The sequence below is a fragment of the Marmota monax genome, unplaced genomic scaffold (genome assembly GCF_021218885.2).
Source record: "Marmota monax isolate L192 unplaced genomic scaffold, Marmota_monax_Labrador192_F-V1.1 WCK01_AAM20220418_F8-fsc00125, whole genome shotgun sequence".
NCBI lineage: Eukaryota > Metazoa > Chordata > Mammalia > Rodentia > Sciuridae > Marmota > Marmota monax.
Genome location: NW_026695235.1, coordinates 7,692,499 through 7,716,209, shown reverse-complemented (window position 1 = coordinate 7,716,209; position 23,711 = coordinate 7,692,499). Strand labels below are relative to the sequence as shown.

At 46.2% G+C, this 23,711-nt stretch overlaps 1 protein-coding gene and 1 long non-coding RNA gene across 8 annotated transcripts in view; one reads left to right on the top strand and one right to left on the bottom strand.

Annotated features, from left to right (window-relative positions):
• Kcnj15 (potassium inwardly rectifying channel subfamily J member 15) overlaps positions 1 to 7,207 on the bottom strand; it is a 45,559-nt gene extending 38,352 nt beyond the window's left edge. The window contains exon 1 of the mRNA XM_046439072.2: positions 7,005 to 7,207. The gene's annotated coding sequence lies outside the window, so the exon portion shown is untranslated. The remainder of the gene's footprint in view (positions 1 to 7,004) is intronic.
• Positions 5,111 to 23,711, top strand: part of LOC124089118 (uncharacterized) — a 29,822-nt gene continuing 11,221 nt past the window's right edge. For 3 of the 7 annotated variants that reach the window (XR_006850619.2, XR_006850618.2, XR_006850617.2), the window contains exons 1-2: positions 5,111 to 5,784; positions 13,273 to 14,140. This is a non-coding gene — a long non-coding RNA (uncharacterized LOC124089118). Of the gene's footprint in view, positions 5,785 to 12,487; positions 12,654 to 13,272; positions 14,141 to 23,711 lie in introns of those variants that run through there. The other 4 variants (XR_006850621.2, XR_009226209.1, XR_006850620.2 and 1 more) reach the window with 4 other exon arrangements.

Genomic DNA, 23,711 nt, shown 5'->3' with positions numbered 1-23,711 from the left:
TTCGCACAATATGCTAACGCAGACTACATCTAAGCCTAGCCTTTGAAGGAGAGCAAAATACTGCTAATTTTCATCTATTGGGTTTGCTGTACCATGGACCAAATCACCCCTTACACCCCAAGGTTGGTAAACGCCTCCTTTCCTGTCTTTCCCTGGTTTTCTTCTCCAGGATCAAACTGGAATTCCAGCCCACATTTCCAGGCTGAACCCTGCTAGCTCTGCATTACTTGATTCTGTTTTATTTCAAGTCTCCTCATTTTCTTCTTTCCAAATACTCTGCATGTTTCCCATTTTCCTTTCATCAGTTCTACACAATTACAATGTCATAGGCGCACAGTGGCCTGTTTCTTCTCACTTATAAAAGATATCTCCTTACTGACCCCATTACACAATTCTAGCAGCCCATCTAACTAGTTACCAGTTTTAAAATATGTGTGTTTTGAAAAACACTACAGTAAAAAAGTCTATGTGTGTGTTTGCTGGACGAGATAGATGTGGGGTTTTGGTTCAAGGGAAGATGTAATTACAGCAAAACTTTTGCCTTTCATGTCAATGCATGTGGACTCGATAAATATTGCCTGAGGATTCCATGACTAAGCACTGGGAGGGCAGAGAAAGAATCTGGTAAAATCTCCATTGTCAAGGTTTGCAGCCCCGCAGGGGAAGGAGACAAGAAAACAGCCACTGTCAACTCAGGACAAGCGGCATGAGCCACCTACACCCAGGAATGGGACAGAAGTTCTCAGGAGGCTCCCAGCCCATGCTCAGATGAGGACCAGGGACGATTCCCTCATGCTGAAGCAAGGCCTGAGTCCAAGACAGTGGGAAAAGTTTACAGCCTTGGTGTGGACAGTCACACACAAAAACATGCTGCATAGAAAGATCCACAGAGGACAGTGGACACTGTCTTTCATGCGTTCATGTACGAGACTTGCTTAAATTCTACAAAAAGTCACAAACAAGATTCTGTTATTGTGGAACTGGTTATATTTGACTGTGATTTATAAAACAGATAATAATTACATAATTATGATTTAATCAAATGATCTCTGTGAAGTTACTCTTATTTTTTTACTATCCATTTTTAATTCACGTTGTTTTGTGTGAGTGTGTATGTGTGAGTGTGTATCTTTGTAAATTCATTTACATTCTTTGGGGGATAGGGTGGATACAAAGAGACAATGAGACAAACAATCAAAGTACAAAAACATTCTCTGGGACTGACTGTAAGTAGCCACTTTGAAGTCCCAAAAGCTGGCTGGTCAACTGCAGGGTCAGCTAGGCCCCAAACGGACAAATTATAGCCAAGCGGAGCCGGAACATCACAGTGCTCTTTCTCAGATCACATGACACCCTGCCATCCATCCTACGCCAATCACAGTTGACCATGTATCCCCGGCAGAGTCAGGCACAGGAGTAGGAAGAGGTGGGCCTCAGCCTGTAAGTGGATGTGCAGCTCGGGTTGGAAGTCCATGCATGCCTTCGCCCTGGGACTTCTTGGGGTTTTCAATGTGTTAATGTTCACTGTGATGTTTCCAGGGACGCCTGCTTGCTAAGAAGCCCCTAATCCTGCCTGAGCCAAGACCTTCTCAGTTCTTGCAGGGCTAGAGTTACAGCAGCCTCTGCACACTCTCTGCTTACAGCAGGACCTCCCAGGTAGACAGGGATGCTCTGCTGTCAAGCCTGACTGTGTTTCACAGCCTGCCCTCTTGCCTCCTGGCTAGGGGAATCACTCCTGCCCTCAGGGCCTGAGACAGGAAGTACTGGAGAGGTCTCCTCCAGCTCTTGGAGACAGTCCTCAGTCTGCAGGGGCCAGGAACTATGCCCTGAAGTGTTTGTTGACTGTGTCACTACGGTGTTTGTGTTGGTAAGGACCGACTCATGCCAGGCTGTACCCGACTCTTCTATTAGGGATGGTATGAAATGTTTTTACCATGTTAAATGGTTTAAACCATATTTAGAGGGCCTTTTATTTTTTTTTCCATTTTGTCTTTAATATGGACCTTTGGTTGAAATTACAGTTTTGACATTTAATAAACAAAGTACTCAAAATAAAGCAAAAATAAAGTATTGAGAAGCTCTTGGTACTGGAACAGTCTCCACTCCCGTGCAGTCTGTGTCATGACTGATGCTCTTGCTAAAGGCACACCCACAGCGACTTCATCACTGCATATTTATGTTGGTGTGTGATGTAGCTAACTATTTGTTTAAAAATTCTTTCCATGGACTTCTGGAAATATAAAGGAATCTGGGTGCGGTTCTCATTCCTCAGTATTCACAGACACAAGCAGCCAGGTGTTTCAGGGTTCATATATCTTCTCTCCCAGCAGGTACCCAGGTTTGGGTTGGAAGCAAAGCCTGCAGGCTGCCAAGTTTCCTGAACATTCGAAGTAAGGTATAGACTTCTCTAGTTTTTCTTGAAATGTAGGAATAGATACAAATGGTAACTTAGGTAGTAAATTAAGAAAGCAAGATTTGGGGACCTGACTGTGTATTCTTTGGCATAGAAGAAAAGGCCAGAGCAAGAGATCAATCTGCACATAGTTGAAAGCATAAACATCGTGGAGTGAGAACATTATTTGGCCTGGGGGGCACAGGTTTAGCAAGCGTTCGAAGCAAGAAATGACACTGTTAACTGCCATCGGAAATTGGAAACAGCATTAATAAAAACCAAAGGAGAGGAAGGGGGCACCTTGCCAGACACACGGATCTTACGCTGGGGCACATGCTCCAAGTCCATTCAAGGAGAATATTATGATTCTCTAATATCATTCTGGTGCTCAGCTCATGACTAGGAAACCCTTCTTGGGGTTTTAAGTTAGGGGCTTTCCAAGTGAGGAGCACGGACCATTAACTTCGATGCCCACACACTCTGCTCTAGGAAAACAGCTCCGATAGCATCCTTCCCTGGGGCCTAGATAAGACCTAAGGTTGCATGGAGGATAGGAATCTACCCTTCATGGCAACGTGCAGTATCCCAGACACCGTGAGGATTGAGCTCTCATATATCACTGATCATTAGATACGGGTAAGTACAATTACTTGGCATTTTGGCATTTCATTTCTCAGAGTTACTGAGTAACCAGCAGCTTGCAAAAATTGATTCATTCCTTCATTCAAGAAACACGTTTGGGGCCTTGTTTTGTGAGATACAGAATGGCTTGATCATGAAGCTGATGGAACTCTCTCTTCTCCAGAGCCTTGTCCAAGTTGGCATCCACAATTTTGCACTCATTTTCCTTGAAGAAAAAGCTGTATAATTTTTAAGCGCTCCCAAATCTCAATCAGCCTCTTGTAGAAGCACTAGAGAAAATGCACAGGAATTTCACAACCATCAGCCGAACACCAGGGCAGCTCTGAGTGGAACAGGATGTGGATGGAACCCACAGGAAACCAGCTGGGCCCCTCAGCACCCCGAGACCTGGTGCTGGTCCTCATCATCAGCCCTGGTGCCTTAGTGGTTAGTGACGTGGCAGGCGCAGGCTGTCATTACCCTGAACTCCGGCCTCTGGGTGACACTGTCTTCCACCAGCCCAGGAACTGCTTATCTTAATCATATCACTGTAGTCTGGACTGCTCCCGGCTGGAACTGCAGGGTCATGGGGAAGGACCAACAAAGTCACCGCTCCGCTCCCTGTGCTGCTAATTGCTTCCACGGTCTCCTCAGGCCCGAGGGGACACAGAGAGCTCTTCACTAACTGTCACCTACTGGACAAGCATGGGGTGGGGGACAGGCTGGCGTGCACTTTTGTACTTAGATAGAAAGCTTGCTTTCTTCTTGTGTGTGATGTGAGCATGACCAGGCCACTCTGATCCATCTTCAGAGTGTGGCTGAAATATCTGGAATGTCATGCTCTAGAACTTTAGGTCTAGAAACCCAGGCTGTGTTCTGGAATTAGGCCTGGGTGAACTTCTCCAGTCAAATGGGGTCTCCGGAGCCATTGGCTTTGAAAGAACAGTGCCCATCACAGGGACAGCTGGACCTACTCGCTCACGGAGCCCGGCCTTCTCTTTTACAGGAAGAGCATCGATGTTTTCCACCGAGTCCCTGGGAATGTGGCACATTGCACCAGGTGGATCCCGGTTGGATCAGGAGTGGGCCCTCCATGGTCTGAACGGGTCCAGAGAGCATTTGGTGGAGGTTACATCTGTCACTTGTCATTTGTCTTCCATCAGGAATGTCTGTGTTCTTGTTTTTTCCCCTTTCATCTAAGAAAGTAGCACTTAGTAAATAAAACTTCTTTCTCAGAGCCTTTATTTCAAAATTATTAATTATTACCGTTGTTTCTCTCTTTCCCTCTCTCTGCCATCAATCCCGCCTTTCAAGATGGGGAGCAGGGTCTCTTTGCTCCTTACTTTAGGGAAGCTTTGGCACTTCTAGGACTCGCCTCTGAAGGGCTGCTGGCCACACAGCTCCTTAACCTGTCTGTAGAACAGGAACCAGGAAGTTACCTGAGTGGTAACAAAGAGCCAGGTGTGTTGGGTCACACCTGCTCCCTTCCAGGGCACTGTGTCCTTGAGAGAACAGAGCAAGACCCACCCTGGTGGCTCCTGGGGAGCAGAGGTGAAGAGCTCATGAGAGCATAGACAGTACCCTTGTCTGGTTTGCCTCTTGCATTTGCCCATTAATAATCAACCAGCTTTTTTACAAACATAAAAGCTAACATTAATCCTTGCAATAGCTTCCTATTTTTGGAGTGGAGCTATTTTTACTTGAAAGAAGAATTAAAACAACACGTTGGAAGATACCGGATTTACTCTGGTGTGAAAAGCTCAAAGTGCTGCAGGGGAGGACAGGAGGTCCTTACTTGTGCATTAAAGACGAGGAAGCAACTCGGGAGGGTGTGCCCTGCAACCAGTGTTGCCAGGGGCAGGCCATTCAGCTGTGCCTTGCCCACTCTGTGGACTGGTTTTTGGTTCCGAGATACTGATGCACATACAAATACACCCTGGACTTAACCCTGGACTCCAAAGCAACATGTGCAAAAATGTCAGGGGGCTGTGCCATGCCTCGAACAGATGGGAGGGACTGGGCAGGAAGGGATCTGTGAAGGGCTGGACATTCGCTTACTAAATCAGAAAAGTTCGCCTCTTTATTTGGTGCTAAAAGCACACATGTGCGGGCTTTCTTATATCCAGCGTGTTGCTATCATTCAGGTGTATAATCACACACACACACACACACACACACACACCAAGAAAGAACAGGCAGCCGTCCAGGATTTCCGCAGCACAGTGCAGCACCAAGCGGGGCATGCTCAGCCCTGGGGGAAGGAGCCAAGAGACCTGCTTTTGTTGGCTGGGGACTGCTGGCACGTGAAGCCTGGGGTCCCACTCTCTCTTCCCCCCAAAACACAGGCTGTCTGCACTGGTTATAAGTGTGAGGAGAGGAAACTGGGGAAATAGCACTTTGTGTAAAAATGACCACAACTCCGGGTGGGAGGAAGGAGTGGGCAGAAGGAAGGAGGGCTTTTCAGAAATGCGTTTTCTTAAGCAACCAGAATAAAAAACGCCACCAACACTGTTCTCCAAAGCTCCCCAACCACTTCGGCATCTCTTGAATCCAGAGAAGAAAAGGCTGCTCCAGACCTGGTGAGCATTCTGAGGCAGGACCCAGCAGCCTGGTCAACCCTTCGCTCGTCAGCTTCCTGCGAAGAGCACCGGCTGACCCCTGGCTCGCCCCCTGCATGGCCATCCATCATGTGACAGACAGCCAGGGATGAGGAAAGTGCTGAAAGATACCCCCCAGGAAGGTGTGGCAAGAGCAAGCTCTGGAGCTCCGAGGTGAGTGCTTGATGGCTCAGCCAGAAGTCTCCCCAATATCTGTCTGGTTCTCACAACAGGATGACATTGAAAAGTGCGTTATAGTTTCATGTGACATTTTCTTTCAGTTTTAGGGCAATTTTAACTTGCAGAGGCTTTATCACCTAAGGCTGTGACTGATTGTGACCTAGTTGTTTAAACATTCACGAGGGACAAAACGGGGAAGAGTCTGGAAGGACAACCACTGTGTGTGAGTGTGGAGAGTGGGGGATTTCGGGGTTGCAGGAAAGGAACGTGGAGAGTCACTCCTAAGTCTTTCAAAATCCTTCTGACAGGTCAAGTGGGGGAAATTAAGATATGTTTAGATGAAAAGAAGTTAACCTGAACACTTCAGTAGAAATTTGGGGTCTTTTGTTCCCTGAAGTTGAAGTATTGCATTTCTTGTAAGTTTCCTAACCTGTAACTGAAATCAATTGTGAGGTCAAGGAACGTCTGCGGAACAACAAATTCTGATTTCCTTCAGGCAACGAAATGCGGAAGTAGAGAGGGGACAAAGTAGGCTTTACAGGAACCACGGGGAAATTTCACCCAGGGTAACATTTATTAGCTCAGAATAGTCCAAACTCGCTTGAAATCACACACAGATTATAAAAAGCATTATCAATGGGTCGTGGACGAGGTTCACAGTGTTTCCAAAGTCAGCACTGTTTACATTCCTTATACCTACCACAGAAGGCTTACGTAACCTCTTTTCTCATAAGGATAGGTAACAGATTTTAAAATATTCCCATGAGGTTTCGCCTTACGGCAACCTAAACTGATTTCTTCACCGACAAAGGAAAATGACTGCTAGAGAATTAGCCAAAGAGCTATAGAATCACTGAAAACCAGCCTCCGACAGACGCTGTGATAGAAAAACACTTGCAGAGAGAAGTCAAAGTCACTCCTCTCCCGTGATCTAGACCCCTTACACCCGCGGCAAGCAAGACAACATCTGGATACTGTTTCACAGGCAAGAATAAAGTGCTCTTTTTTCTTTGCCCCATCATTAAGGGAAAAACCCGTTTTCCACAAGCAAACAACACTTGTTAACTTCCCCCAGATAAGCTTGGACGTCTTGAATGATTTAAGTTAAGTTTCAAAAGAATCTCAACTTTCTCATTGCCTTTAGAAGGAAAGTTTTTCAAAAATACCTCTAAAACGCTGCACGCCCCAGCGTGGGCACAAGCGTTGCCTCTTACCTGCAGAGATGGAAGGCGCAGGCTCCTGGACAGACGTGGAATTGTGGCAGCCAAGGGAAGGCTCAGTGGACGCAGGTTGCCCTGGGGAAGGTGGGTGCTGAGGGTTTCTCCAAAGGAAGAGGACTCCCTCACTGCTCACTGTCAGTCAAAAACAAGTTGGTACAAGTTTGAGGAGGAATTACCTGAAGGAACTGAAGAGAGAAAGAGATTGGGAGAGATTGGGCAGTGGAGGAGGGAGGGACAGAGAAGGAGGGAGGAAGGGAAGAGAGAGAGAGAGAGAGAGAGAAGGAATCTGAGAATGGAGTCCATGATGTCAGCGGTGTCTGCAGGTCTTAAGGAAACCTACAGCTCAGCACAGGATTCCGAGGGCACCCAGTCCCTGGCTCTCCAGACACCTGTGCAAAACAGGGCAGATGCCCTTTTTAAAGAATGCCAGTTAATCTCTGAAGAAACCTTGGCCACTCTTATCAAAGCCATTTTTAAGGTCCCTTGACCTAAGTAAACTACAAATAAATAACCAGATTACCTTTCCTAGCAAGCTCTCCCTTACCTCCAGTTCTGTTCTGCCGTCTTTCCCGTCTCCTCTCCTCAAATGCATATTCACAGAACTCCCCACCTCCCTGGGCAAGCAGGGCACACCCGCAGGAGCCAAACCTGGGCCAGGAAGCCTAAGCCCAATGTCACCGAGGGCAACATCGTTTTCTGATTTTTCTATTGCCTTTTTATTCCCTAATTGGGGGGGAAAAACCCACATAAAATAGTTGGACAGATAGATAGGAAAAACTGGGTTCTTCTGGATCGTGGGGATGGGGCTGGGGATTCATGCAGGACTTACCTAGGGTCCAGCCTTTTTGTGAGAAGTGGTGACATCCTTGGTGCAGATGCCTAAGGAGGGATCTTCTGGGGTCCCCTGTAAACCAGGCAGTGAGTGTCTTTCGATGGCCCAGCTACAGATCCTTCGCACACCAGGGGTCTTCATGCAGCCACCAGGTCGGGCAGTCCACGGAGCGCAGGCTTTCCTGGACTTCCTGCAGCAGAATGTTCGATGATCCCAGTAAATCCTAACAGGTGGCTGGTGCAAAGGTTATGTCAGGAGGAGCAAGGTGTCTGTCACAGAGGAGACAGTGACACACTCACATGTCCCCTGTCCAGACAACTCTGCCCACATGTCCTCTCTCTGCTCGTCATTCACGGCCCAACTCCTTATCACCCATCAGGTCTTCACCCACATGGCACCTGTCCAGGAGGTCCACATCTGAGGGGGCCCCAAACCGATCCTGCATCTCAGCACGCCTTTCTATTTTGTGTGGCACTTACCAGCCCCTCAAACGCTGTCATTGACTGTCTGTGTTCCATTTTGGAGCTTGACCATAGCTGTCCTGGTTACCAACCTCATCCTCATCACAGTTAAAGCTTCCAGGGATACCTGGCATGTCACAGACCCTCAAAAGAAAGAAAGCACACACACACACGCGCGCGCGCACACACACACACATTTGCCAAGTGGAATGATGAAAGATTGTAAATGGAGGATTTGATTTACTATAATCAAACTTTAATTCTTACCTTCTTTTATTTGATGACTATATCCAGACTCAGCTTCAATTAGCAAATTAACATTGAATATCCTCTCTCACCATATAAGACTTTTAAAGACATTATTACTTTGACCTCAGACCAAAATATAAGCATGATTTGTCATCTTTTAAGGGCAAGGAAATTACAGACATAGAGGGTAAGTGATTTGACCAAAGTCACAGAGCTACAGAGCTATGACTTCAGGCTCAAAACAGCTCTTCTGACTTTTAGTCCATGCACTTTATATTATTCTACATTTTTCTCAAATTAGACTATTGTGGGCATACATATGCATGTGTACATTCCTTTCAGCATCAAGTAATATGATCATAGCTTAGCACTCTAGCGAGTTTGTGTTCTGCAGGATCATGCACAGAAGACCTGATATTCATTCATGACACAGCCTTGAAGATGATACAAGAAGAATATGATGCCTAAGTAGCACGAATATCATAAAAAAATTAAATGTTAGGACAATATTGTTCACTTTGGTGGCGCTTACCTGTTTTCATTTGGTGACATACCAACCATTAGGTCTCAGGGTTGCCCATGTGACCACATTCACCAAAGAAGGTGAAACATTAGAAAGGCATAACTGGAGGGCTTGATAGTGAGTATGAAAATTCCATAATGACCCTCTCTGAGACATCTGTTTCAGGGGACAGACTTTGTTTTCTGTGTTTTAATAATGGAATGATCTGTCGGTTTCTGGGAATTTTTGAGGCTGAGGTAAATAAGAAAACTTTCAGTCCTGACAATGATATCTTGTCCCCCGATATCTGTCCCATCCAGGGAGTAAAATCTGTTTCTTAACATGGTTATAAGGGCTAGGGCCTGGGATTTACTGAATAAGATCACATGAAACAGCTAATCATTTTGCAATTGAAGATGGAATATGTTACTGATCTTTCAGCCTAAAATAAAACCAAACATAATCACCAAATCATCTTGTTTTCCACCTTCTCTCCCCGGTTCCTCTCTCTTTTTCTCCCTCCCTCCTTTTCTTTACCTTTTCTCTTTCTTCCCACCCCTCTTTCTTCCTTCCTCCAGTTAATGGAAAGCAAGACTTGTACGTCTCAACTCTGCACACATCATACATCTAAAACCTGCACTTCTATATGAATCTCTGAGAAGACAGCTGAGTACTGGGTAGAAAAGTTTATAAGCACCAGCATCTTCAAGAGCCCCATTTCCCAAGAATAATTTCCAAAAGGGAAAAAAAATGCTGTAGTACTTCCAATTCCCATCTTGGCTTGAGTTGAGACATAAAAAAACCTTGAAGTGTGATGAGAGAAAAAAAAATACATTTTTACCTTTGAATAGATTCTGCTTAAGTCGGGTTAGATAGAAAGCTATTTCTGGAGAGCTATGACAGTTGTTAGGACTCAGAACCTCCCAGAACTACATGGGCTCAGAGACCCACAGGTAAAGCCCAACATGGCCAACATGGTTGCCTCTGGTGTGCTCCCATTGTCCCTACCCAGAGGTGGGCAAATGGCACCTGGAGATACAGCCAGCTGTGCAAAGTCAACTGTGACCATTTTAACCCCTGCAAGACTATAGGCCAGAGGCGAGGACCTGCTTGTCTTGTCCTTCGTGGCAAGAAGCTGGCCTTAGGCAGCCATGAAACTGCACTCTTGTCCTAGGTAGGTTCTCTAGAAACAAAACTTGGGACAAGATACATGTGCGATTTGTTAAGGAAGTCCTCCTGGGGTAACCCAAAGGGGTACAGAGGAGCAAGTCACGGGATGAAGAAAGCCAGGGCCAATGGTAACCAAGGCCAAGTCCATGTCTGCCCGATCCCAGGGGAAGTTCCGAGTGAAATCAGCATCCTAGGTGAGGGGGCTGGGCTTTCACCCTCCTGCCAAGTCAGTCTCTGGCTCAGGGAAGAAGGGGGCCCTAGGAGCTGGCATCTTTCTGCACCTGCCATGGAAGTGGCTCCCATACCCCAGGGCAGGGGCAGCAGGCCACTGGAAGTCATGCCCAGAGGCACAGGAATGGCCCCCGGATGTAGTAAAAGGCCCTCTCGGGAATGCAGGCAAATCAGCAACCAGAGCTCACCGTGGGAATGCTGGGCGCTTCCCTTCCGTTGGTGCTCCAGTCTCCCAGCCCAAATAAAATCAGGAATCTCAGGAGGAAAATTGGGAATTTAAGATGCATGTGATTTACTCTGCTCGAGATAAGTTACTCAAAGGGCCAGGGGATCTTGGCAGGGTTTTCTTATCACTAACCCTTTGTTACTGATATTGTGTTAATTTAGTTTGATTAGTAACTAAATTTGGTGCCTTCTCCTTGCTGAATTAAGAAGGCCCCATAGTCCCCACACTATGCGAATTACTGTTGAGCAGAAAGATAGACACATAGCTAATCATGCTCTGGTATGTCAGTGCTAGTCCACTGGAGTATTCTAGAAGCCCACCGGAAGGGCAATTCCCCCCAGAGCTGTTGGTAGGCTTCCAGGGGCAGGAACAATTGACTGTAACCTACAAAGTTTCTATAGGTGGAATTAAAGAAGGACTGTAGACATTCCAGGAAAAGGGACTGGAGAAGATAAGATAATTAAGTCAAGATTTAAACGCCAAGTGACCTGACCTATGGGAAGGCCTAGCATGGAGATCTCACTTTGCTTCGCAGAGCCCAGACAGCAAGAATCACGAGAAGAATGAATTTGGTTGCAGAATCCCTTGTCTCTCATTGTTCCTAGGTCCCTTGGGAGAGACAGTCAGACTGAGCACAGCCTCCAACCTCCACCTGAGGCTTCCTCTTTTTCCTGCCACCAACCTCAACCCAGAGAATTCGTGCTCGGGGAAAATAGGGAGGCTGTTTTAGGGCTTGTGCATCCTTTAACCAGATAGCTCAAAAATTATGAAAAATGCAAAAATTACTTAGTAGAGATGTTACCTCAAGTTATTCCTTCACTGAAAGTGCTAGGAAATTCCCCAGCCCGGGTGGATGGCTGTGGCTGGTCATCCTATCCCTCCAGGCCTCCTCAGCTCCTCTGTAGTCAATTGTTAAATGATAAAAAATAATTTGAAAACAAAAGTGTTAATATGGCCTGATATCTTTGGTAGCACTAAATGGACATTCTCTTGGGCATCTGTAAAACCCAACATTGTCAATGGGAAAATGCGTGTTGAAAAAGTTAGACCTACAACACGTATTGTTGTCTGTATTCTTGATAGCTGCCATTCTGCCTGGCATGAGATGAAATCTTAGAGTAGTTTTGATTTGTATTTCTCTAATTCTAGAGATGTTGAACATTTTTTCATATATTTGTTGATTGATTATATATCATCTTCTGAGAAGTATCTGTTCATTTTCTTGGCTCATTTATTGATTGGGGTGTTTGTTTTTTGAGTTCTTTATATATCCTGGAGATTGATGCTCTATCTATTTGATACATGGGTGGCAAAATTTTGCTCCCCAAATGTAGGCTCTCTCTTCGCCTCATTGGTTGTTTCTTTTGCTGAGAAGAAGCCTTTTAGTTTGAGACCATCCCATTTATTAATTCTTGATTTTATTTCTTGTGCTTTAGGAGTCTTGTTAAGGAAGTCTAAGTATTGGTGAAATGCAAATCAAAACTACTCTAAGATTTCATCTCACGCCAGTCAGAAAGGCAGTTATCAAGAATACAGATAACAATAAGTGTTGGCAAGGATGTGTGGGGGGAAAGGCACACTCATACATTGCTGGTGGGACTACAAATTGGTGTAACCAATCTGGAAAGCAGTATGGAGGTTACTTAGAAAACTTGGAATAGAACCACCATTTGACCCAGCCATCCCACTCCTCGGTCTATACCCAAAGGACTTAAAATAAGTATAGTATAGTAACGCAGCCACATCAATATTCATAGCAACTTAGATGTCCTTCAATAGATGGATGGATAAAGAAACTGTGGTATATACACAATGGATATTACTCAGCATTAAAAGAATAAAATCATGGCATTTGCAGGTAAATGGATGAAGTTGGAGAATATCAAGCTAAGTGAAGTTAGCCAATGCCAAAACCAAAGATCAAATGTTCTCTCTGATAAATGGATGCTGATCCAAAATGGAGAGTGGGGAGGTATGGGAAAAATGGAGAAACTTTGGGCAAAGGGGAGGGAGGGTGGGGAAGGTGCATGGGGGCAGTAAAGATGTTGGAATGAGGTGGACATCATTACCCTAGGTGCATGTAAGACTGCACATAGGGTGTGACGCTACATTGTGTACAACCAGAGAAATGAAAAGTTGTGCTGTAATTGTGTACAATGAGTCAAAATGCATTTAGCTGACATATATACCTAAGCAAAATGAATACATTTTTAAAAATAATAACAATAATAATAATAAAAGTTAGACCCACAAAATGCAGACTCTCTGTACAAAGGTCAGCCTCCTGTCTCCAGGGGAGGTCTAAGGATTTCCCAGAGAGGGAAACCTCTACTCAGGGGAAAGGGGTTCTTGACAAACATTGCAGAGGTGAAATTAAGGATGTGTCAGTTAGAGGCAAGGAAATTTATTTGGGAAAGCAAGGAATATCCTTTGGGTGAGATTTGCAGCCCGCTTGAGAGTGAGAGAGTTTGGGGGTCTGGGCTCTTCTTTTAAAGGAAACATGGTGAGGGGTGAGCATAGGAAGGTAGGTGGGGAGGACATCAGCCTGGTGATCAAAGACAGTTCACAGAGTCTGGTCTCCTTTCTCCTAGGCTGGCGTGGCCTCCGTTATCTGATCAGTAGAGGACATTGGTAAGTACCCCAGAGCATAGCTGTCCTAAAATATCACATCTCTCTTTGCTTGATCAACTCATTACATGGGCTGATTAGCAGTGCACAAGGTAATTTTCATAAGAGGGTGAACTTACGGTAACTCTAAGGCTTACTGATTGGGCAGAAGTTTGTGAGTGACAGGCTGGGGAGAAACGGCTTAGGAGTGAAGGTCTGAGGACCTTTAACACGGGGCTTTAGATCACAGTCCCATTTCCTTGTCCTTCCTCGGGTCTCCACCAATCTTCTCTATTTCTTCTGTCCCCACTTGGGTCAAGCCTCTTCGGGAATTGGTTGGTGGTTCTCGGTCCCTCCTGGCTATGTGGCTTTGGTCCCGGACTCCGTGTCAGTGACGATCAGGTTTCCTCGGACCTGATTCCAACTGGACTTTATTGTGCTAGCTGTTGTTAGTGCAAGCCGACACCTCGTGTTAAATACACACAATTTGTTCCTGGTTCACTTCACACATGCTTTACTAAGGGAACTGGTGAGTGGCGATTCCCATCCAGGAAAGGCCTACGGTGATGACGGCTTCTCACTGTCGACACGTGAGCTGGTGATGAGAAGACTAGGCCCGCGTGGAGGTAGCCTGTCCAGCCCCTGTAATCAGAGCGCCTCCACCTTCCTTTAAGTCCCAACCTGTCATCCGCCTGGCAGTGTGTAGCCGGCTGGCTGGTGTTAACCCACTTCTCCTGTCTCTGTCTCATTGTGCGATTCTGCATCAGCTCCTGGGTAACCTGCCAGGCCAGAAATGAGGTGTCTGTGAGCACGCATCCTCTCTGCACCCGATGGCCAAGCACATGTGACGCGGTAGGTTGAGTCTGAACCCAATACTATAAAAGCCCCTTTTGCAATATTTAAGATAGAATATGATAGACATTTATGACAATCACCTTGAATGATTTCAAAGCTCAATTGGGGGGTGAAAATAGTGAATGAGTCGACAGCTTCCCTTTGTATTTTAGCGACGGGTCCTTGGTTGGTGATCAACCACATGTTGTACTGGGAATCTGTCCTTTTAGAGTAGCGGTATTACTGGAAGGGACTTGTGCTTGATTCTAGCTGCTGGATGAAGGTACTGTCCTTCATCACCTAGATTCATCAGCCTGTCAAGGAACCCTCACCTCTCTGACAGTTCCTGCCATGACATTTCAATTCCCACTGTCCCTGGCTCAGAATATGGCCTCTGGCAGAGCCCAATGGCACACTTGTTGTTTCCCCCCTTTTGGTCATTTAGTGATATCACTAGGCAGCCACTTCGGGGTTTGTAACACCCTTAATGCTTCCCCATGAATCCCTGTAGTCTCCACCTCTGATGGCCACACAGGAATGTCACTAGAATGCTGATTCGGTGTCATTATCCTTACTTCTACCAGGCATAAATGCAGGAGAGCTCAGAGAAGTCTCAGGATACATCTTAGGTGCTTCCTATTAGCAAGGGAACTGAGCAAACAACTAGGTTCTCACTTTGGAAGCCTTCCCATTGCAAAATGGTACCCTTTTGCCAAATATTCTAGTTATTGTGGAAAAAGTGAGCAATGCAAATTGGCTGGATGATGTCAATGGAAAGACCTCAGCCGAGTTGCTGTAAATTCAACAGCACTTCACACTGGAGAAGTGTGAGAGTAGAAAGGGGGTGTCACGACTCCTGGTCTCAGCTGGGACCCCATCTTCCTTGGCAGGCTGGGTGCTCATCAATGGGGCTTTGCCTGGAGGAGCCTCAACAGTGTAACAGATGACCAGGTGGAACAGAAGGGGACGCTGCCCCTGGACCTCTTGTCCCCCATCATGCTCATGACATCCAGAGCCCTTGGCAGCCTCTGGAGGATCCACACAGAACAAAGTCACCCAACACTTGGGTCCTTGGCTTTGGGACATGCCCTCACAGACTGGACATGGAGGGACTGGAATCCTTTACCCACTCATTAAGAAACATTCCTGGGCTATTTTACCCTCATGTACTTATTCTGGATCACGTGCTGGAGAATACTTTCTGTCTCTGTCACCCATTCCGTTCCACTGGCTTTGGTTTGCCGTCGGGTTCAGCCCAGCGGGAACTGAGTGATGACTTGCTCTTCCTCCACGTACTTTCTTGGGGAACTTATGGTAATCACTGAACACTTGCCTCACCTCACTTCCCTTCCGAAATCTCTGTGCACTTAGTAGGCACCAGTGATTCGGAGTGCAGTGCTGTGGTTTATTAGTCACCCTGTCGGACATGCACTCCAACAAGGGTGCTTGGATTATCAATGTAGACTCCTTGCAATCTCCTGGGCAAACATCGTTTTGTTTTTCAAATTGCTTTACAGTATATCTCATCTTACGAGTCCACTCTTATTTTACGGTATGGAGAGCAAGAGAGAAACTGGACCTGAAACATAATACTTGCTTCAGGCCACTGACTCATCTACCCTTTCTTTCCAGCAAGGAGAGGAGTTTGGTGGGCCAGGGAAGGAGGAACGCAGATTTGGACTCAGAGAGCCTTGGGTTCAAGTTCTGGATCTGCAACTTCAGACCTGCAGCGAGACCCTTGGCTTCTTGTGATGGTTTTTGCACTAGTGAAACTAAAGGAAATGAGTTCACCTCCCAGGCTTCCTGTGCAGCTGGGACAGGGGGCAGGGGGACTCTGGGTGCCCTGCAGTGGGGCTCCACGGTGAAGGTGGTCACACTCTAGTCCTTCTTGCCAAAAGTGTGCTCAGCCAGCAAGGCAGGTTGCTCACTGTATTTGACCCAAACTCACATCCAGAAATGACCTTATGCAAGTTCCCGGGGGCTCCTTTCTTCCTCTGTTTGAATTATGGGACCAAGAAGGTGTGCACTCAAGCCCCATCAGCACCTGCTGGGTTTTCAACTGTCTGGTTCACGTGCAGAGACCCCGAGCTGCCTTGAGACACCTTCAAGGATTCGCATCCCTTGCAAGAGCTGCTGCTGCTCCCAGGGACAGCTGTGCAGGTCCCATGCATGGTTTTCTGAATCTTTCTTTTCAAATTCCTTGAGGGGTCGAATAGTTTAGATTACTAGAATACATAGAATTTCATCAGCTTGTCCCTAGGAAATTGAGTTTTATCATGCCAATTTTTCTGAAGTGCCTTTCATTGTGGTGATAAGTTACTTAATAATAACTTACTGTAATTGGATGTGTGTATTCCCGGCAATCAAGTGGGAGGGTCTGTCTCCTATCTTGATTATAGAAACTTAAATAATGTTTGGCGCTGCTTGGACAGCCCTTCTGCTCCTGACCCGATGATGGAGCGCTGCCTGTCGACGGCCAGCCAATGCCAGGTGCAGCCGGGTGCCGAGCATGGGAGTGTGGAGATGAGAGATAAGGGGAGGCGTGTGGGTGCTGCTCGCTGTCCTGCTGATGCCTGCGGTCACCAGCAGAGAGTGGAGGGTGAGAACTTCCACTCGTATGATAGGAATTCACTCTGCAGGGCCAACAGAGCCTGGGTCTGGAAGCATGACGCTTGACCTTTCACGGGGTCAGAATGTGAGTTAAGAGACAGCCTGCGTCAGCCAGGCACTTTCTGATGTTTGCAGGGTGTTGGGTTTCCTCCTCAGACTCAGAGAGTGGAGTCGGCTGAAAGCTCCTCTTCTGAGTGGCACACTCTGTACCATGCACGTGTTTACAGGGAACAGGTACTTTCTGACTCTGCATGAAATGAAGGTGTCAGCAGTAACCCCAATCTTTCTTCCTCTGGCTACCTCTACAGGTGGCCCTGAAGAACACAGGCATGCAGAATGACAGAGACGTCTTTGACTCCAGTGTTCTACTTCATCTGTCTGTCCATCCCTCATCCTTCCATCCATCACTTCCTAGTGCATTATCTGGCTTTGCCTTCCTCTTAAAATTGTAGCTGAGCATAACTTCCAATATTAAAAGTTTCCTGTCAGAAGGGCTAAGTAACGAGGTCCTCAAACACACGTTGATTCTGTTGTGAAGAGCAAAACTCAGATGTTCGATCTGAGATGGGACTGGTATTACTATTCTCACAAACAGATAATACATGTCTGTTATGTACACACACACACACACACACATGCACAAATACACGCACGTACCCGCTAGCAAGTATTGTGATAACATAGGACAACTTCAATAAAACATAATTTACTTCCCAAATGGTCTGTTGAAATTGGAGGTTTTTAAATATATTTTTATCTTTAAATTAAAATCAAGCATTGGAGGCAGTCACATTTTATCTCTGTGCTTAACAACACTGATTTAAAAAATGTTCCAGCCATGCCTCTGTAGCTGGTTTCCTGGCTTTTAAGAGGATGTTAGAGAAGACAGCAATGCCCATATTCCTTACATGAACTGCCAAGAACCAACGGGAAATCCCAGAAGGTAGGATGCTCCCGAAATTTTTGGCCTGCTTTCTGCAGAAGTTCATCTTTGTCGCGGGTCTACAGTAACCGAATCTTCTGGATCTTGTTGCATTTGGCAATGTGCCCAAAAAACACTAGTGAGCTTACAGCTTCCAGAAAAATCCAGACTGGATGAGCAAGCTTGATTTTTCTTCTTGAGTCATTATCCCATACAACAAACAAGACTCCTGTCCAAAAACACAGCTGCCTAAGGTCCTGATCGCGACAGCCGCCATCTGTTGAAGGTTCACTATGGGTCATGAATCTGACTGAAGTGCTTTATGTCTACCAATTGGCTTAATTATTAAATTTTTCATGTTTTCTAATATATAACTGTAACAAAGCAGAGTCTGTGACCTCAGTGTTATTCTTCTCAGTTCATAGAAGATTAAACCATGCCTTAAATTAAGTCACTTTCCCAAGGTCAAATCCTGATGGAAGGGCAGAGAATCAAATCCTGTTCTCTCTTCCAAGTGGATGCCCTGGTCACTGCGTCACGGTCACCTGTGCACTCAGTTTAGTGGTCATCTCAGCATCAAGGCACTGCTAGAACTGCCTACACTATGGGGAGAACTAAGTGGCCATCCATGGCCGCAGGCAGTTGTAAAACACCTTTCATCTTTTTCTTTCTTTCTCACTGTGTACAAATGGAGTCATTTATAAGATGATCTAATGACTTGGTTTCACAGAGCTCTATGGGGGACGTTCCTGGGTGAAGAGACAGGGTGTTGGGCAGCTGGTGCCCTTCCTTACTTCTTTCCAGGAGTATTTTTAACATCGTGATGTTATCTGCAGAGCAGGGCTTCCCGGCCCCGACAACTGCATGTTGAAATCACAGGAGAGACTCTTAGTTGCCCGAGTGGGGCCCCAACATGGATCCTGTTTTTAAGACCCTGGGATGATTGGAATGAAGGCAGGTTGGGAACCAGGAGGCAGATCCCCAGAGTGGACGCTGGAAGCAGACCAGGCCGAGGAGCTTGGGGTCAGAGTCCAGTCCCAGCGGCTCTCGCTTCCTGCTGAGCTCTTCTCCCGGCCTTGTTTTGGGCCACTGTGATGACGGTGCCTATAGAAACCTGCTGGGGTCCTGGCTGGACCTCTTCCTGCAGATCTGGATGAGTCACCGACTCTGTAAAGAGCCTCTGAGACCAACAGTGCCCCTGTGGTCCTCAGGATGTGTCTGACTCCCTGAGCTGGCCCTCTGGTCTGAACACAACCCACAATCTAGTTACTCAGATTACCTCTTATTAAGAGGAAAAAAAGATTGTTCTTGGTCCAGAGTACCTACTGGCAGCCATTAGTTCTACAAAGTAAATACCTCAAAAGTCGCAACAGAGCGAACCACCCTGTCTCATTAGCCACTGATGCTACTGCCCCCAGGGCCTGGGCTGGGACAGTTTTCCAGGGGTCAGAAGGAGATGGTTCCCTTCCTCTCCTTACCTGGGCCGCTTTGAACTATGGGGCATGCGGGGAGTGGGTGCAACCAGGGATAGTCATCTTTTTCTACTGCCAGGACTCAGGTCTGTGTAGATGGAGCAGTGGAAGCTAAAGGGACTCTCTGAGCTTGCCCTCTGGCAGGGAGGTTATGGCCAGTTCTTCTAGGGCTCATCCAGGTCAGACAGAAGCAGTGCTTGGCTGGAATAGAAGGTGTGTCTTTGCGGAAACTTGTTGGGTAACACATGAGGAAGGGCACGTGCCATAGGTCTGCATCCTCGGGTCCTGCTGGGCTTGGGTTTCTGAGCTGGGGCTGGAAAGTGCTGTCTCTCCTGGCCCCCCTGCAGTTAAGGGCCTGAAGTCCACCCTTGGGTCCTGACTCCCACACAAGGGTTACTTGCTGTGGGGCCGGGGGAGGATGAAGGCGGTGCAGTCTGGTTTCCATTACATATTGATCCCTCCTCAAAACACACCTCCTCTCCTGCAATCCCTTCTTCTCCTCTTCCAGAATCTGGTGGGTGAGAAACCAGTTTAACCACAACGATCTCACTGAGCCGCCGCTTGGCACTAGAAACTTCGTCTCAGGTTTAGTTTATGTAAACAAGATGGTCACCAAGATGCGATGCTATTTTTAAAATGAAGAAAAAAGAGGGGGAAAAAGTGCCGGGTACTTGTGCTAAGTGGGCAGGGCTTTATCTAATCTGAAATGAAATGAATAAATGAATACCTAAGATCAACAGTCACTTAGCAAACCTCTGTCCAAGTCACAGTGGCCAAAGACAGACATGAAACTGAACCTCAGTCTGTTTTTAGGAAATGGTCATTTTAGGGCAATAACAGTCTAATACAGGGCCTCAGATGATAGCCCCCTGCTCAAATGAAGCTGGACTCCTTATTATTTCTTTTTTTGTGACGTTTCATTGCAACACAACCACATCCATTTGTTTGCGAATTATTGAAGGCTACTTTCCTACTAAGATGGCAGAGTTGTATGGTTGCAGCAGAAAAATGACAGCAAGAACAGTATGAAAATATATAATATCTGGCTTTTTTAAAAGGCAGATATAGCAGATCAAAGATTATAAACCTTGAAATCTTTTTCTTTTCTTTCTTTCTTTCTTTTTTTAAGCTGGGGATTGAACCCCAGGCTTCATGCATGCCAAGCAAGTGACTTACCCCTGAGCTACATCCCCAGACCTAAAATGTACCATTTGAAGCAACCTCCCTAACCTCAGTGAGTAGGATTCTGAAGGAGGCAGAAGTGGGTACACAGCAGGCAGAGAGGAGCTGATCGGATTCTACCATTGGCTTCTTCCTGTACATGGCACATCTGGCTTAGCTATGTTTTTTTAAAATAAATAACTGTCCAACTTTAATTGAGCATCCCCTGTGGGCCAGGCACTCTTCCATACGTAACGGAGATGACAGTGGGCAAAGAACCCATTGCCCAGTTGAATATTCATCTTCTCTTAACCTGGATCTTCTAAGCAAGTGTTAAATATATACTTTGTCTGAAAAGGGCAATACAGGGGTGGGGGGACACACAGAGTGGACGATAGTGATGGGAAGTGGGAAGGTGTGGCTGATGAGGCCACCAGGGACCTGTAGGGATGGGGGCATTGGCCAAGCAGATGAACAGAAAGGGCCTCAGTGGGACAGGTCTCAACAAGGGTCAGTGTTGGGAAGGAGTTGGCAGAGCCATAGGGCAAGGGCTTGAAGCAAGAGATCTTGTGGGGCTTGAAGAACCAAAGAATTTGAAATAAAGCCACTTGTGGCATCTTCAGTGGTCCCCATGTTGAGTGAAGCCCTACCTTTTAAACTCCTTGCCCCCACGTGTCTATTGGTTTGTCCTTAGAGAGTACTGCTGCAGACAGGGACGTGCTGAGGGGCAGGGTGTGGTGTTTCCACAGCTTCCTCCATGTGAAAGCCTGGCTCACGGCAACCCTAGGTCATTATCAATGTGGCAGAAGCCAGCAGCAAAGTGACAGCGAGAACAGTATGCATTTGGCATCAACTTCCACTTGACTTGGGAAGAGTGTAACGGTCACATTTCTGGTTCCCTAATGACATTTTCTTCTTGAGTAAATAACCAGGAGCCACTGAGTAAAGTGCACCATTCAAGCCTCACCTGCACGAAACAGTGGCCCATGAACACGCGTGAGCTAGAGGGGACCAAGCCCGGAGGCGCCAGGAGCTCTAGGTGCTCACTGGCCTCCCACAGGTCATCTTGCTTGGACAGAAGAAAGCAGTTTATCACACACGGACCCTGAACACCTGTGTGCATTGAAAAGTGGTGTCATAGGTCGCAGGTAGAAATCCCCCATCACTTTGATGGAACATTTGCCAAGATTTCTTCAGGGAGTTGCTTCAGCACATCATTGTAATGACTTGGGTAGCTGAGGGCTGGGGCTGGGAGGCCAAGTTCATGTACAGAAGATGGACATTCTACTGAGCTGCCCAAGACCTCTGCGCTCACCAGCAGACTGGAGGTGTCTGGCAGACCACATCCAAAGACGTGGGCTCACCCTGCCCACTGGTGGTTTGAACTCCGAAACCCCAACCTTTGCTGAGACTTCTGGAACAAAGCCACACAGCACATGGGAAGGTGACCAGGGTGCTTTGCACTTGGGGAAACTGCAAACCTGAAAACTCTCAGCAAGAAAAACATGTCTTACCAAAGTGCAAACCAGACCCTTGGCATCCACTCTCTGTGACGCAGGGCTCCCCGGCTGGCAGGAAACCACAGTAAAGAACTGATTATGCTGCGAGAACACATTCCACGGGCCGTCCAAGGCTATTTTTATTTTACAATAAGGTACAATATGTTCCATGATGTTCTCTATCCTGACATATTTTTTTTCTGGTATCTACATACTCATTAATTTTGGTAAATCACAGAGAATCTGCAATTAATTTAAACAAATGCACCAGATTGGAGAGCGTTGATTAATTTCAACAGCAACAATAATACACATGTGTAATTTTTATTGCAATCAGAACACCCATGGCTGCTACCCTAGGTTGACTATGAAGGCTGCTTATGGAGAGGTCATTGCAAGAAACTGAGTCTCAGGAAAACAGAGTTTTACAGACCAAATACCAGAGTATGATGTTCACTAGCAAAATGAATGTATTTTTAAATCTCTCTCTTTTTAAAAAACTTTGTAAAGAGAATTCTATCTTAAAAGTAGTGTTTGGTCAAGTGTTACTTGGTCAAAATGACTAAATCCACCTCATAGAGTGTTCCAGGAACCTTACCCATAAGAAAATAAATGCTTCTGTTTTAACTTAGACTCCATAAAAATTAAAATTGTTTTGGAAGAAGGAATGGCTTCCCTGTAACATGATGGATATTCAACAGCTCAGATGGATTTGGCGGGCAGCATCCATCCACCTCGAAAAGGAAAACAGAAAACAGGGGTAAGATGACTCCTGAGGCCCAGACCATGCGCTCTTACCCAAGTTCAAGAAAAACTTCCTAGCTAATGCTTAACTTGTTATCACAACCCCTTTTGATTTTCCAGAACTTCCTAGCTATTTTTTAACCATTTCCAATCAGAAAAATGTGACAGATGGCATTCAAAGCCAGCCACGAGGTCTCCAAGCCCTCGACTTGATGAACTTGGCAAATTCCTCCTTGTTTTTATCCTTTGCAGACTTTGAAAAGTCTAGAGGTCAAAAGGGGTTTAGCCATCTGCAACGTCACGCCACGGTCAAAGTCTACGTTTCTGGATGGTCATTTCAAAAGAAGAAAATAAGAGATGGGAAATCGGTCATCAGTGTAACAAACAGGCAGGTCCTGCGAGAAACAGAGGTGGCGGGGGCAGGCAGACAGGACACACACTCCCAGGTTAAAAAAAAAAAAAGTCACATTATCAATGAAAAGGAGAAGGAGTAGGCTGTGCACCCCAAACGACAAGACCTTTAAGGAACCCTAGTCAAAATATTTCTCATTTATGCAAATTTACACCTCATAAGAAAACATAAATAAACCATGATTCTTGTCCTAATTTTTTAACATCAACTTTGCTGACAAGATCAGGAAACCCTGGCCAAACATCTGCATCAAATGATAAATTCACAGCAAAAATGTCCTTTTTCCACTGCAGGGCAGTCGCAGCACGCAGATGGCAGGAACGCCCTCTGTTTTTACTTGGCGCAGGGGAGAGGGTCCAAGCCGATGTCCCCACTGAAGTGGTAGCACGTTCTTTGTACCCAGATTTATTTTTTAAGATAAGGCCGGAGCCTGGGCCTTTCTCGGTCTTCAGCGTGCCCCTGGGCCTGCAGCAATCTCGCACCTCTAGATGGTACCTTGTTCGTTTTTTTAACTGTTATTTTTATTTAGCTTTTATAGAGTACCAAAAATGTGGTTGAAATTAGTACCTTTTCCTCCTTTCCAGCTACAATGGAAAGTTTTGTTTAAGCTCTCCAGAAAAAAAAAAAAGAGTGTGGGGGGAATAATGGGGGAAAATAAATCCGAATCCTAGAAGAGGCTTTCAGGCTCCTGTTTTCAGGTTCTGTGCCACGGAGTCCTCTGGGCTGCTAGCGGGTGCTCCTCCGGGAGCCAGGATGCCTTCGTGGAGGG